The sequence below is a fragment of the Oryctolagus cuniculus genome, chromosome 16, assembly GCF_964237555.1.
Source record: "Oryctolagus cuniculus chromosome 16, mOryCun1.1, whole genome shotgun sequence".
Taxonomy (NCBI): Eukaryota; Metazoa; Chordata; class Mammalia; order Lagomorpha; family Leporidae; genus Oryctolagus; species Oryctolagus cuniculus.
The window spans coordinates 63,278,817-63,294,108 of record NC_091447.1 but is presented as its reverse complement, the minus strand read 5'-3'; the positions used below and the strand labels follow the sequence as shown (position 1 = coordinate 63,294,108).

Sequence of the window (15,292 nt, the reverse complement as noted above, 5' to 3'; positions counted from 1 at the left end):
AATCAGGGTTAGGATCCTGTCAGACACAGGACAGAATTTTCTTCCTCACTGTCCCTCAGAGACCAACTGGGATTGTTAGAACTTGGTCTCCCCCATGTCAAATTCTCTCTCTCTCTCTCTCTCATACACACACACACACACACACACACACGCAGTTTTCAAGTCTCTTCAAAAGAAGGCATAATCTGTTGCACAGTAGAGTGGGTATAGTTAATGATATTTCATTGTGTAACTCAAAAGAATGAGAAGAAAAGTTCTAGAATGTTCTGTGCACAAAGGAATGACAGCCGGCGCCGCGGCTCACTAGGCTAATCCTCCGCCTAGCGGCGCCGGCACACCGGGTTCTAGTCCCGGTCGGGGCGCCGGATTCTGTCCCGGTTGCCCCTCTTCCAGGCCAGCTCTCTGCTGTGGCCAGGGAGTGCAGTGGAGGATGGCCCAGGTGCTTGGGCCCTGCACCCCATGGGAGACCAGGAAAAGCACCTGGCTCCTGGCTCCTGCCATCGGATCAGCGCGGTGCGCCGGCCGCAGCGCGCCGGCCGCGGCGGCCATTGGAGGGTGAACCAACGGCAAAGGAAGACCTTTCTCTCTGTCTCTCTCTCACTGTCCACTCTGCCTGTCAAAAAAAAAAATAAAAAAAAAATAAATAAAAAAAATAAAAAAATAAAAAAAAAAAACAAAGGAATGACAAATGTTTAAGGGATGGGAATGCTAATTACCCTATTTGACCTTATTACACATTGTACACATGAGTCAAAACATCACCTTATACCTCATATTCATATAGGCAACTATGACGTGTCTACCAAGATTAAAACAGAAGAAATTCACATTTAGTAAGAAACAAGAGTCCAACTATACCCATATTTGTATGTGGGAGGATGATGGGTTTGGAATTTTGTATATTATTTTTTCAATATAAGAGGTATTCACAGTCTATGGAAAATGTATGCTATGAAAACTCTACGCATGGATATCAATCACTCTGCACACAAAAAATAGCTTTTAAATACATTTTCCACACTCTTTGAAGGACCCTCCTACCTGGGAGAAAGATGGTCCTATGTTGAAAGCTTTGTAGGATGCACTCCCAATCTCGGTGGTGGGGCTGCATTAGAAGGACATGGAGGTGACACCACTCAGGAGGCAAAGTGGCTGCTCAGTGAGCTTGTCCAGGTGGGTGGGTGTCCTGTGTGGAGTGAGAGTGGCACTCAGAGCAGGGGTTCCCAGGTTCATTGAGTAGACACCAAGGGGACCTTGACAGTATACACCCAGCACTCAATGCACACACAGTGCTGCAGAGAGATCTGGTTCAGTCTACAGATGCCTCACCATAGAGTACAACAGTACAAGAGGGACTTGCTAAGGATGAGGGCTCCCTGCATCTTGTGGTCTCCACAGCTGTAGAGTCACCATCTCATCCCCTCGTTGTCTTGCTCAACCCCTTTGCCACACTCGCTTCCTTTAAGACCAGATTTTCTGACACCAATGCCTCCCTCTTATCTTTGCATGAGTGTTGCCACTGAAACAACCTCAATTCTGAAGATAACCTGGTGTATTCATAACCCTTTCAACCTTGAGATCTCTGTTCAAATGTTCCCTTGCACTTCCATCCAGATTAAGTCCCTTCAATGATAACATCCAAAATGCTCCAAAATCCAACAGTTTTTGAGTTGCTACATGAGACCACAAATGGAAGATTCCACACCTGACACCAGGCAGCAGGTGCAGTCACAGGAGCACAGAGCTGTTTGTGCAGCACTCCACAGCCAGAAAGGACCCTTCCTGTCTCTTCATCCATTTCTCCCAAATTCTGTTCCGTGCACAAAATATTAGACATATGATATGAAATTAGCATCTGCAATGTGTAGAAGTTTGTACGAAAAATTAGTGAATATTCTGTTTATACGTCAGCCCTAAAATATGGTGTTTATCCAAATGTCCAAAATCTGAAGAAGTTTGAAATCTGAAGCACTTCTGCATTCTGCAGAAGGAATCCTCGATCTGTACCCGACGTTCTTCTTTCACTCGCTCGTTGTCATCTGACATGGAGGATCTCACCTCTGTGTGCATGTGTTCTTCCTCCATCTTCACACTGTAGGGATGTTTTATTTTATCACCCTAAGCTCATGGCCCCTGTGTGTCCGGACCAGGAGCAGAACTGGATTGATAACCCTCAGGTGATGAAAGATTTCCTCACTGAAAATGTAAAACTCACGACATCTTAAGAAAGGACGGAGGGAGACACAGGAGTTCCTCACCAGTGATGGCACTTGGCGTCCCTACACTGGGACAGATCCAACCACAAAACGGGATTCAGTTTCTTCACTGCATCCTATGGATTCTAGGATTTCTATTATGTTGGTAAAGCACACTGGTGTGAACATATGTCAGATTATTGTTCTTTTCCCTGGCAGTGACTTACTCCACATAGAACCAGGCAATGAAAGGAAACCTTCAGAATTCCTTCCCATGGGATTCTCAGAGGACCCAGCACTGCAGCCCCTCATATTTGGGCTCTTCCTCTCCATGTACCTGGTCACTGTGGCTGGGAACTTGCTCATCCTCCTGGCCATCCTCTCAGACCCCCACCTCCACACGCCCATGTACTTCTTCCTCTCCAACCTGTCCTTGGTGGACGTCTGCTTCACCTCCACCACCGTCCCCAAGATGCTGGTGAACATCCAGACACAGAGCACAGCCATCAGCTATGCAGGCTGCATCACCCAGATGTTCTTCTTCATGCTATTTGCAGAGATGGACAACTTCCTCCTGGCGGTGATAGCCTATGACAGGTTTGTGGCCATCTGTCACCCCCTGCACTACACGGTCATCATGAAACCCCAGCTGTGTGTGCAGCTGGTGCTGGTGTGCTGGGTCATCAGTGTCCTGCATGCCTTGTCACACAGCCTCCTGGTGCTGCAGCTGTCCTTCTGTGCACCCCTGGAAATCCCCCACTTCTTCTGTGAACTGAATCAGATGGCCCATCTTGCCTGCTCTAACACCCTTCTTAATGATGTGGTCATGTATTTACAGTTATGCTGCCAGGTGGAGGTCCCCTGGCTGGGATCCTTTACTCCTGCTCTAAGATCGTCTCCTCCATCCGTGCCATCTCCTCAGCTCAGGGGAAGAATAAAGCATTTTCCACCTGTGCCACATCTCGCTGTCGTCTCCTTATTTTATGGCACAGGACTAGGTGTGTACTTCAGTTCTGCTGTTACTCAAAACCCACACTCAACTGCAACTGCCTCAGTGAAGTACACCGTGGTCACCCCCATGCTGAACCCCTTCATCTACAGCCTGAGGAACACAGATGTTAAGAGGGCTCTGGGCCGGCGCCGTGGCTCACTAGGCTAATGCTCCACCTTGTGGCGCCGGCACACCGGGTACTAGTCCCAGTCGGGGCGCCAGATTCTGTCCCGGTTGCCCCTCTTCCAGGCCAGCTCTCTGCTGTGGCCAGGGAGTGCAGTGGAGGATGGCCCAAGTGCTTGGGCCCTGTACCCCATGGGATAACAGGATAAGTACCTGGCTCCTGCCATCGGATCAGTGCGGTGCGCCGGGTGCAGTGCGCCGGGTGCAGCGCGCCGGCCGCAGCGGCCATTGGAGGGTGAACCAACGGCAAAGGAAGACCTTTCTCTCTGTCTCTTTCTCTCACTGTCCACTCTGCCTGTAAAAAAAAAGAGGGCTCTGAAGGGATCCTTTGGATGGAAAGTCATAAAATGACCCATTGTCCTTGGACTGAAAAAAATGCCCATGATTGCATGGCACAGTCTCACAGCCAGAAACTGGTTCATTAATCAGATTATAGAAATGAAATTTGCTTTGTTTGTTCTTCTTGGTGTTTTCTCTTTCTGTGATTTCATCTTCTGTGTACGGTTTGAGACTGAATTGACTAAATTTTGTGTCATAACTACATTCTTTGCCATTTTCCCACTTTCCCTGTTTTTCTTAGGACTTTGTATCAAACCAGGATGGTACTCACCACTCTGTGCATAATGGAAGTAGAAGAGAGTTTATTCTGGTGCTGCACAGCTTTGGGATCACATCCAGTTGTGTTTTCACACAGACTCGTGGAAACACTCTTGTGTTGAGAATTTCTACGTAACTCACAGTACAATGAAGATTTCTAAGGGATAATTTCTTCTCAACAAAACACATCAAGCTGATTAAATAGCTCTGTTTACAAAAAGAAGAATCATACTCACTTTACTTATATGGACTTTTATCTCTGGCAAATAATGTCATTCATGTAATTGTAGAGTAGAACAAACCCTAAGACCATTGTTGGCCCTGGAGTGTCCGTTATTCTTGTGCATTTCTGCACCTGAACTGCTCACCCAGACAATGTAGACTCCAGTGACCTGGGGCAGTTCAGTGGGTCTCCTTCTCTAGAATCCTGCTCTTTGAGTCAGTTGGGATCTGCGGTGCCAGACATAATCACTGACAACAACTGGGTGTGAATTCCTCCAGTTCATGTGATCACTCAACAATCTCACGTAGAGTCTACATGAAAAGACAAATATGAATCTGTAGATTGTCTTGATAGGGACCGGTGTTGGAAATAACCTTTAATAAAGAAAGTAAGATTATTCAACCACAAATGGTACTGTGATGCAAATGTATTTCATTGTCAAGTGCACTTGGACTCTGTAAATAAAGGGTGTTGTGGTCCAGTGTAGAAGGCTATGTCAGAGTGAGGGGTTGGTTGATGTGCTTTACGTGCTTCATTGAGTGATTTTCCTGCTCCTGCCTAAAATATATCACATGTTCTCCCTCATTGTGGTACCTGAAAAAACTCATGCTGAACACAGAATGTTAATTACTAGAGGCTGGAAAGGTGGGAGGGATGAAGGGAATGCTGATTAAAAAAATAATAGCAGAAGCTGAGTGATGCTCATTAATTGTGACAAATATATTAATACGATATGTTGATAATAGGGGAAGCAGTGTGTGGCTGACAGATTGTGACAGATACATGTTAATAACAAAGGGAGCTGGGGTAGGGTGCCTGGGAACTCTGTAGCACTTCACAATGCTTCTATTAAAAAGTAAAACTAGGGCTGGCATTGTGGCATAGTGGGTAAAGCTGTCACCTGCAGTGCTGGCATCCCATATGGGTGCCGGTTCGAGTCCCGGCTGCTATACTTCTGATCCAGCTCTCTGCTATGGCCTGGGAAAGCAGAAGATGGTCCAAGTTCTTGGGACCCTGCACCCATATGTGAGACCCAAAAGAAGCTCCTGGCTTCTGGCTTCAGATCAGCTCAGCTCCAGCTGTTGCAGCCAACTGAGGAGTGAACCAGCAGATGGTAGAACTCTCTGCCTCTGCTTCTGCCTCTGCCTCTGCCTCTACCTCTACCTCTACCTTTCCTTCTCTGTGTAACTCTTTCAAATAAATCTTTAAAAAATTTAAAACTATTCTGAAATAAACAGCTCTTGAAAAGACATTCTAGAATTTCTGAACAAAGGAGAACTTCTGAATCAGAAACTGTACTTGAATTTTAACCCTTGTGTGCACACTGAAGTTGGAGTTGCTGCTGTCTCATCCTCTCACTGTTGACATTTGGAGCAGAGCACTGATGCTGTACTGGGTGCTTCCCTGGGCGTCCTTCACATTGCAAATATCCCCAAGAGCACAATCAGAACCATCGGTCTAATTGAGAACCATTGGTCCAGAGGATGAGAACTGGAAGCACCTGAAAGCTCCATCAAGGCACTGTCTCTTATTTAATTTATCCCACTGGATGGATCACTCCTCCCCTCTAAGCCCTATCTTGGCCATCAAGATTCTATCAGTAAAGACCTCATATAACACATTCTGTACAAATTAAATCAGACAATTCCTAGAACATTCAAAGCTCAGGTTATGGTAATTAATGATATTTCCATATAGCTCTTAGAATTAACATTTTAAGATGAGCGACTAAGTGATATTGCTTAGTTTTTGACACAGAGCAAGAGAATCAGAAAAAGGATTCCACCTGACCTCTGCCCTGGTCTCTTGGGAGGCACCTGGAAGAAAAATTGCTTCGTGTCCAGGCTAGTGTCCCTCAGGGCCATCAGGTGTTCAGAGCTCAGAGTAACAGGCAGGGAGTTCCCTCATGAGCAGGTGCAGGGAGCTGTAAATATCTCCTCTGCTGTTGTCCCTCAGATTGTGCAGCCCTGGACTAGAGGGAAGCTGGTTGTTGCATTTGGAGTCCAGAGTCTGGCTCAGGGACCAATGCTCCACTCCTTCTTGCTGCCTTGTCTTGGAGAGAGCCTCAGTCTCCGTCATCCACCATCCAGGGTGGAATTCGTGTTTCCACACAGAGACCTTCTTCTCAGGGACCCCATGCAGGTGAGTCTGCCTGACACTGCCGGAGGGGTCCCAGGCAGTGGACACAGAGTTTTACCAGGGGTCAGCTGAAAGCTGAACCAACCTAGCTCTGACCCGAGAGAGGACTGGCATTGTTTGCCTGTTTGCTTCACTCACAAATGCACTTGTCTGTGATATTAAAATGAGAAATAAACATTGGCACTCCCCAAGGCAATGGTCATTGCTGGTGAGGAACTGAAGGTAAAGGAATCCCAATTCTAAGAGGCAATGGGAGAAAGAGCTCAGAGTGAAACAGAGTCAACTTTATAAAGTTTTGCAGTCTAGAGGAGGAGAGGAGTGTGAGGTGCAGAGGGATGTGCAGTGGGGTGAGCTCATATCATTTCCCCTGGTATGAATGGTCTCTACTGTTTACAACTCATAATAGATTAGAGGAGCGGACATGACAGCTTCTGCTCCTGGGCTAGGGTCTGCAGGCTCAGGTCTCGTAGTCCCATTTTCCACCAACATTTTGAAACAGGGTCTTGGATACACTCAGGGACAGATGTTAAAGTTTGTAACTCTCTGTTTTCAAGTATCAGTTCCACATCCACTGTGTCCATGCCCCTGTTTTTAAATCTAGAAAGTTATTCTGCAACCTTAGTTCTAATAAGTCTCCTTTGTACACATTTTCAACTTTTCATATCAAATGACTCTCCTAACTTCATATTCCTTATGGTTCTTCTTAGCTTTATATGATTAGATCATTATCTAAAAGTCCCCTCTTCTCTACTGCCATGTGGAATACACTGCTTTTATCTATTTCACTAAAATCACTCTATGGTCCATAAGCAAACCTGAATGAATTCTCTGCATACAGGATGAAATTATAAGTAGACACACCTTCTTCCTTTCATCTGCAATGACTCTCATATTCTTTCACTTTCAAGTATTTGTCAGTTTATTGATGAATTAGTGGCCAATGCTGGTGTCATTACTACTACTGTGACTATTTGTAATTATGAAAGAAGTTTAAAGTATTACTACTTGTAATTTTTAAAAGGTTTCCCATTTCTCTCAGATGTTAGTGTTAGATTATCATTCCATTTTTATTTTATTTATTTATTTTTGGATATATGACATTTATTTTTAATATAAAGGGCACAGACTTAATGTTGTTTATAGATACAATCCTAAAAATCTAATGACAGTTCCCTTCCTTCCTCCAGCCCTCAGTCCCCCCGTCCTGGTTTCTTTCTTTCTTTCTTTCTTTTTAATTTTTAAGATAAGTTATTTTGAACTTACTTTATAGTCAAGGCTTAATACTCCACTAACTAAAGACTTCAACAAGTAAAAAGTACAATGGCCATTGTCCAACAGGAATATTGACAAGGGCTATAAACAATAATCAAATCCAAAGATGTCAATTTCACTAAAATACAGTGACATTTTTAAACTCTCTCTCTCACACACACACACACAACTGTTAACTACAAACCCAGCACTCAATGCACCTGTTGTACCGAGGAGAGAATCTGGCTCCATCCGCAAGACTCCTAGCAATGACATTAATAAGGCACAAGGGGGACTCAGTGAGGCTGCGGGTTCTCTGCCCCTTGCTGTCTACATGGAGCGGGGAGACCTCCAGTTTTCTCCACATCCCTGTCCCCATCTCATCAGCCCCCTCTTGCTCTTCCCCCTCCCCGCACTGACTTCCATTTCAGTCTGGATTTTCTGTCACACGCACGTCTCTCAGGTGCTGGTATTGCTCCTGAAAGGATCTCACTTCTGTGTGTAATGTGTTTGCTTTCTGAGTCCTCGTTCCAAATGTCCCCTTGGTGCCAGCCTTTCCCACCACCCACTAGAAAATAACACTCCCCATCCCCTTGCACTTTGGTGCACACAGAGTATGCATAACATTAACACCATGAGTGCTCCAAAATCCATGGTTTTGACCTCCAACATGCAGCCACAAGTAGAAGATGCAGCCCCAGCTCAGGAGCACAGAGTTGTTCATGAATTGTCCTCAGCCTCTCCATCTGAGAGTCACAAACTTTTGAGATCACTATTTTGGGATTTTTTTTAACTTTTATTTAATGAGTATAGATTTCCAAAGTACAGCTTATGGACTACATTGGCATCCCCTTCCCCCCCGGATGACTTCCCTCCCACCTGCAACCCTCCCCTTTCCCTCTCTCTCTCCCCTTCCATTCATATCAAGATTCATTTTCAATTTTCTATATATACAGAAGATCAGTTTAGTATACATTAAGTAAAGATTTCAACAGTTTGCACCCACATAGAAACACAAAGTGAAATATACTGTTTGAGTACTCATTATAGCATTAAATCTCAATGTACAGCACATTAAGGACAGAGATCCTACATGAGGAGTAAGTGCACAGTGACTCCTGTTGTTGACTTTACAAATTGACACTCCTGTTTATGGCATCAGTAATCTCCCTATGCTCCAGTCATGAGTTTCCAAGGCTATGGAAGCCTTTTGAGTTCTCCGACTCTTATCTTGTTTAGACAAGGTCATAGTCAAAGTGGAGGTTCTCTCCTCCCTTCAGAGAAAGGTACCTGCTTCTTTGAAGACCTGTTCTTTCCACTGGGATCTCACTCACAGAGATCTTTCATTTAGGTCTTTTTTTTGCCAGAGTGTCTTGGCTTTCCATGCCTGAAATACTCTCATGGGCTTTTCAGCTGGATCCGAATGCCTTTAGGGCTGATTCTGAGGCAAGAGTGCTGTTTAGGACATCTGCCATTCTATGAGTCTGCTGAATATCTCACTTCCCCTGTTGCATCACTCTCCCCTTTATTTATTCTATCGGTTAGTATTAGCAGGCACTAGACTTGTTGATGTGCTCCCTTTGACTCTTAGTCCTTTCATTATGATCAATTGTGAACTGAAATTGATCCCTTGGACTAGTGAGATGGCATTGGTACATGCCACCTTGATGAGATTGAATTGGAATCCCCTGGTAAGTTTCTAACTCTACCATTTGGGGCAAGTCAACTTGAGCATGTCCCGAATTGCACATCTCTTCCCTCTCTTATTCCAACTCTTATATTTAACAGGGATCACATTTCAGTTAAATTTTAACACTTAAGAATAACTGTGTATTAATTACAGAATTAAACCAGTCATATTAAGTAGAACAGAAAAAAACTACTAAGAGGGATAATGTATTAAGTTGTTCATTAACAGTCAGGGCTATGCTGATCAAGTCACCGTTTCTTAGTGTCCATTTCACTTCAACAGGTTTCCTTTTTGGTGTTCAGTCAGTTGTGACCGATCAGGGAGAACATATGGTATTTGTCCCTTTGGGACTGGCTTATTTCACTCAGCATGATGTGTTCCAGATTCCTCCATTTTGTTGCAAATGACTGGATTTCATTGTTTCTTACTGCGGTATAGTATTCTAAAGAGTACATATCCCATAATTTCTTTATCCAGTCTACCGTTGATGGGCATTTAGGTTGGTTCCAGGTCTTGGCTGTTGTGAATTGTGCTGCAGTAAACATTAGGGTGCAGACCGCTTTTTTGTTTGCCAATTTAAATTCCTTTGGGTAAATTCCAAGGAGTGGGATGGCTGGGTTGAACGGTAGGGTTACATTCAGGTTTCTGAGGAATCTCCAGACTGACTTCCATAGTGGCTTGACCAGTTTGCATTCCCACCAACAGTGGGTTAGTGTCCCTTTTTCCCCACATCCTCGCCAGCATCTGTTGTTGGTAGATTTCTGTATGTGAGCCATTCTAACGGGGTAAGGTGAAACCTCATTGTGGTTTTGATTTGCATTTCCCTGATTGCTAGTGACCTTGAACATTTTTTCATGTGCCTGTTGGCCATTTGGATTTCCTCTTTTGAAAAATGTCTATTGAGGTCCTTGACCCATCTCTTAAGTGGGTTGTTTGTTTTGATGTTGTGGAGTTTCTTGATCTCTTTGTAGAGTCTGGTTATTAACCCTTTATCTGTTGCCTAGTTTGCAAATATTTTTTCCCATTCTGTCGGTTGTCTCTTCACTCTCCTGACTGTTTCTTTTGAAGCACAGAAATTTCTCATTTGATGCAATCCCAATAGTTGATTTTGTCTTTGAATGCTGTGCCTCCCGGGTCTTTTCCAGAAACTCTTTGCCTGTGCCAATATCTTGAAGGGTTTCTCCAATGTTCTCTAATAATTTGATGGTGTCAGGTCATAGATTTAGGTCTTTAATCCATGTTGAGTGGATTTTTGTGTAAGGTGTAAGGTAGGGGTCTTGCTTCATGCTTCTGCACGTGGAAATCCAGTTTTCCCAGCACCATTTATTGAATAGACTGTCCTTGCTCCAGGAATTGGTTTTAGATCCTTGATCAAATATAAGTTGGCTGTAGATGTTTGGGTTGCTTTCTGGTGTTTCAATTCTGTTCCATTGGTCTTTCCATCTGTTTCTGTACCAGTACCATGCTGTTTTGTTTACAACTGCCCTGTAGTATGTCCTGAAATCTGGTATTGTGATGCCTCCAGCTTTGTTTTTGTTGTACAAGATTGCTTTAGCTATTCGAGGTCTTTTTTGCCCACATATGAATTTCAGCATCATTTTTTCTAGATCTGAGAAGAATGTCTTTGGTATCCTGATTGGAATTACATTGAATCTATAAATTGCTTTTGGGGGAATGGACATTTTGATGATGTTGATTCTTCCAATCCACGAGCATGGAAGATTTTTCCATTTCTTGGTATCCTCTTCTATTTCTTTCTTTAAGATTTTGTCATTCTCATCATGGAGATCTTTAACGTCCTTGATTAAGTTTATTCCAAGGTATTTGATTGTTTTTGTAGCTATTGTGAATGGGATTGATCTTAGCAGTTCTTTCTCAGCCGTGGCATTGCTTGTGTATACAAAGGCTGTTGATTTTTGTGCATTGATTTTATATCCTGCCACTTTGCCAAACTCCTCTATGAGTTCCAATAGTCTCTTTGTAGAGTTCTTTGGATCCTCTAAGTAAAGAATCATATCATCTGCAAAGAGGGATAGTTTGACTTCTTCCTTCTCAATTTGTATTCCTTTAATTTCTTTTTCTTGTCTGATGGCTTGGCTAAAACTTCCAGAACTATGTTAAATAGCAGTGGTGAGAGTGGGCATCCCTGTCTGGTGCCAGATCTCAGTGGAAATGCTTCCAACTTTGCCCCATTCAATAGGATGCTGGCCGTGGGTTTTTCATAAATTGCTTTGATTATATTGAGGAATGTTCCTTCTATACCCAATGTGCTTAGAGTTTTCATCATGAAAGGGTGTTGAATTTTATCAAATGCTTTCTCTGCATCTATTGAGATAATCATATGATTTTTCTTTTGCAGTCTGTTAATGTGGTGAATCACATTGATTGATTTGCGAATGTTGAACCATCCCTGCATACCAGGGATAAATCCCACTTGGTCTGGGTGGATGATTTTTCTGATGTGTTGTTGTATTCTATTGGCGAGAATTTTATTGAAGATTTTTGCGTCTATGTTCATCAGGGATATTGGTCTATAATTTTCTCTCAGTGCTGCATCTTTCTCTGGCTTAGGGATTAAGGTGATGCTGGCTTCATAGAAAGAATTTGGGAGGATTCCCTCTTTTTCGATTGTTCTGAATAGTTTGAGAAGAAATGGGATTAGTTCTTCTTTAAATGTCTGGTAGAATTCAGCAGTGAATCCATCTGGTCCTGGGCTTTTCTTTGTTGGGAGGGCCTTTATTACTGCTTCAATTTCTGTTTCAGTTATGGGTCTATTTAGGTTTTCTATGTCTTCATGGTTCAATTTTGGTAGATTGCATGTGTCCAGGAATCTATCCATTTCTGATAGATTTTCCTGTTTGCTGGCATACAAGTCCTTTAGTAATTTCTGATGGTTCTTTTTATTTCTGTGGTGTCTGTTGTTACATTTCCTTTTCATCTCTGATTTTATTGATTTGGGTCTTTTCTCTTCTTTTTTTGGTTAGTTGGGCCAATGGGGTGTCAATTTTGTTTAGTTTTTCAAAAAACCAGCTCCTCGCTTGGCTGATTTTTTGTAATTTTTTTTTGGATTCAATCCTGTTAATTTCTTCTCTGATTTTAATTATTTCTCTTCTCCTACTAGATTTGGGTCTGATTTGCTGCAGTTTTTCTAGGTCCTTGAGATGCACTGAAAGCTCATTTATTTGGTACCTTTCCAATTTCTTGATATAGGCACCTATTGCTATAAACTTGCCTCTCAGTACTGCTTTTGCTGTATCCCATAAGTTTTGATATGTTGTGTTGTTATCCTCATTTACGTCCAGAAAGTTTTTGATTTCTCTTTTGATTTCTTGAATGACCCAGTGTTCATTCCGGAGCATGTTGTTCAGTCTCCATGTGTTTGCATACTTTCTAGGGTTTCCTGAGTTGCTAATTTCCAGCTTCATTCCGCTGTGGTCTGAGAAGCTGCATCGTATGATTCTAATTCTTTTAAATTTGCTGAGACTTGCTTTATGGCCTAGTATGTGATCAATCCTAGAGAAGGTTCCATGCACTGCTGAGAAGATGTAGGATTGAAAGTTCTGTAGATATCTGTTAGATCCATTTGGGCAAGAGTGTCGATTAAATCTGCTGTTTCCTTGTTGATCTTCTGTCCGGATGATCTGTCTGTTTCTGAGAGTGGAGTATTGAAGTCCCCCAGTACTATTGTATTGGAATCTAAGTCTCCCTTTAAGTCCCTTAACATATCTTTTAAATAGACCAGTGCCCTGTAATTAGGTGCATATACATTTATAATAGTTACATCTTCCTGTTGAATTGAACCCTTAATCATTATATAGTGCCCCTCTCTGTCTCTCTTAACAGTTTTTGTATTAAAGTTTATTTTGTCTGATATTAATATGGCTACACCTACTTTTTTTTGGTTTCTGTTGGCATGGAATATCTTTTTCCAACCTTTCACTTTCAGTCTGCATGCATCTTTGTTAGAGAGATGTGTTTCTTGTAGGCAACAAATAGTTGGTCTTTGTTCCTTAAGCCAATCAGCCAATCGGTGTCTTTTAACTGGACAGTTCAGGCCATTAATGTTTAATGTGACTATTGATACATAGTGACATTGCCCTGCCATTTTCCCGGAGATATTTTCTAGTATATGCTTTGAGCTTCCCATGCTCTTTTACTGGTAGGTGTTCTTCCTTTACCTTCTTTCATATTGATGGTCATGTTTCTGTGTTTCTGAGTGTAGCACATCTTTAAATATCTTTTGCAGGGCCAGACAAGTGGCCACAAAGTCTTTCAATTTCTGTTTGCTATGAAAGGTCTTTATTTCACCTTCATTCACAAATGAGAGCTTAGCAGGATATAATATTCTGGGCTGGCAATTTTTCTCTCTTAGCACCTGTGCTATGTCTCGCCACTCCCTCCTAGCCTGTAGTGTTTCTGATGAGAAGTCTGCTGTGAGCCTGATTGGAGATCCTCTGAGAGTAATCTGACGTTTCTCTCTTGCACATTTTAGGATCTTTTCTTTATGTTTCACTGTGGTGAGTTTAATTACAACGTGTCGTGGTGAGGATCTCTTTTGGTCATGTTTACTGGGGGTTCTATGAGCTTCCTGTACTAGGATGTCTCTGTCCTTCTCCAAACCCAGAAAGTTCTCTGCTAGTATCTCACTAAAAAGGCTTTCTAATCCTTTCTCTCTCTCCATGCCTTCAGGAACTCCTAGAACTCAAATGTTGGTTTTCTTTTTAATAGTATCCTGTAGATTCCCAACAATATTTTTTAGATTTCTAATTTCCTCTTCTTTTCTTTGGTTTGACTGTATGTTTTCCTGTGCTCTGTCTTCTAAGTCCGATATTCTCTCTTCTGTTTCACTGACTCTGTTTTTTAGACTTTCTAATGTGTTTGTCATTTGATCTATTGAGCTGTTCATTTCATTTTGATTTCTCTTCATTATCACACTTTCCTGTTCTACTAGTTTCTGCGTTTCATTTTGATTCTTACTTAAAATTTCATTTTCACGAGAGAGATTTTCAATCCTGTCAATAAGGATTTCTGTAGTTCAAGGATTTGCTTTTGAAAACTTCTAAATGTTCTTATCATAAATTTTTTGAAATCCGTATCTTGCATTTCTTCTATCTCATCATCTTCATAATCTTGGCTTAGGTTGTTTTGTTTATTTGGAGGCATCATAGTGTCATCGTTGATCTTGTTCCCTCGATTTTTGTGTTTGTTGCTTGGCATAGTTAATTCTTCTTCCCTCACTGTGCATTTTTTATACTATGTCTGTGTTAAGTGGACTGCCTGCTGTTGGAGGAGCCTTGGAGGCTTGAGATGGGTGTGGCCTGAGAGCTCTGCTTCGTTCTTCCGGGTTACGGGTGTGCGTGGTAAATCTCTATATAATTATTTATTTATTTATTTATTTTATTCAGGAGGTGAGTAATACCGCACGGCTGTGCAGAATTGATGATATTTAGCTTCCGATCTCTGGCTTCTACCCAAAGAGTCTGTGCAGGCTCTGTTTCTCCTCTGGACTCCCACTGGGTTACCTAGGCTACTGAATTGTAGCACCTCAGTTCCTTAGCTCTCCCCTGTTGTTATGTATATCCAGAGTGGGGCCTGCTCTTTGTCTCTTGCTCGCCTTTGCAAGGTTGGTGGAGAGAGAAACTAGAGAGAAACTCGTCTGTACCAGTACCCCCCACCTTTTTTTTTCCTTCTCTCCTGTAGTCAGTCTGGTGCACTTTCCCGCTCCCCTCTAGATTCTGACCACCATTTCCCCGCCAATGTCTCAGGTTACTGAGCTCACCTCCCCTGCCAGCACTGATGTGTGGACGTCCTGGGCATCCCTGCTCTCCCCGCTGGTGTCTGCGTGACATCCACTCCCCTTCCTGCACTGGCGTGCAGACCCTGCGGCTCCCTTGGATCGGCTTCCGCGTGGTGGGCAACCTTGCTCTCCCAGTAGGTCCTCTGAGTCACAGCCACTAGATCCGGAAGAGTTTCCTCTGCAATTTTTTCCTGATCCTTTTTCTTAGGCTACCGTAACTCCACTT

General features: G+C 42.9%; 1 pseudogene; it reads left to right on the top strand.

The window, feature by feature from the left end:
• The first annotated feature begins 2,355 nt into the window (after window positions 1-2,355).
• LOC100343525 (putative olfactory receptor 7A2) lies at window positions 2,356-15,115 on the top strand (annotated as a pseudogene).
• The last annotated feature ends 177 nt before the right edge of the window (window positions 15,116-15,292 follow it).